Source organism: Solanum tuberosum, unplaced genomic scaffold, assembly GCF_000226075.1.
Source record: "Solanum tuberosum cultivar DM 1-3 516 R44 unplaced genomic scaffold, SolTub_3.0 scf00391, whole genome shotgun sequence".
In the NCBI taxonomy this organism is placed as follows: Eukaryota; Viridiplantae; Streptophyta; class Magnoliopsida; order Solanales; family Solanaceae; genus Solanum; species Solanum tuberosum.
The window spans coordinates 466025-467194 of record NW_006239317.1 but is presented as its reverse complement, the minus strand read 5'-3'; positions in this window follow the sequence as shown (position 1 = coordinate 467194).

The window sequence follows — 1170 nt, the reverse complement described above, 5'->3', positions numbered from 1 at the left end:
TGGGGGGGGGGGGGGGGGGGGGGGGGGAGGCGATCATTACGTTAGAAGTAGAGCCATTTTACAATATAATGCCACAAATATATAGATGATAGTGTCACTGCCATAAATGGAATTGCCTTACTTAAAAGGCACACATATGAGTTGCTTGAGGACTTAGCTTGCTCTTTGCAGGTAAAGAAATATGCTCCTCTTCCTTAACTAAATTTTCCCATCCACGTTTCCTTCACCAAAGTCTTGTCATTCTATTTGAAGATTAACTATTGTCCAAGAATTTACTCTCCACGCGACTCCAAAGATGGGGAAGAAACATCATGATCTAAGGTGTTTATTGTGGCCATAGGTGGTTTGACCATTGTGTTTGGTAATTTATTCAACATTGCCGCTTGTGGCTTCTTGATTATTCTAGTAGTTTTTGGATTAGAAACTTGAAGAATTGGAGTGAATAATGCATGAAGCTCTTGATTAGAATTGATCACTAGGGCATCAAATAGTTACCACAATAATATAGACAACCAAAATACATTAACAACTTGTTCAAATCATAACTATTTCGACAACAAAAAAAAACAACAAAAACTTGAGCATTCAACAACAAAAACACATCAAAACTTGAAAGTAACTAAAGATGTCTATGACAATTTTGGTTGCACACACCTACATCCTCCATCCTTCACATTCTTGGTTAGGCTTAAAAATAGGAAAAAACACTACAACAATCAAGACAATCAGCTTTAAGTTACAACATGAGCTCTTCTTCTTCTTCTCCTTCATCATCCATTTGTTACTTTCAACACGACTTTTCTGACATGCTGATGCTTCTTCCAACTCCTTATTTTGTTCGCCAATCTCGAAATTGTTGCGGAAGCCGAATATATAGAGAGTAATGAAATCACAACTGCTATATCTAAAGGTAGCTAATAAATAGTAGATGAGACAACAATAAAAAGAACACCAAGAATTAACGAGGTTCGGCAAACTTTTGTTTTCTTTTGCCTACTCCTCGGACACAACCAACCAATATTTATTTCACTCTAAAAGAGTACAAGTGAAATACTACAAGAGAGAAAGAAGATCAAATGCCTTTGAAGATGAGAAGGCAAGTGAGAGGTGTGTTACAAATGAATTAGGAACTACCTATTTATAGGAGTGAATTCTTCCTATTGATGTCAT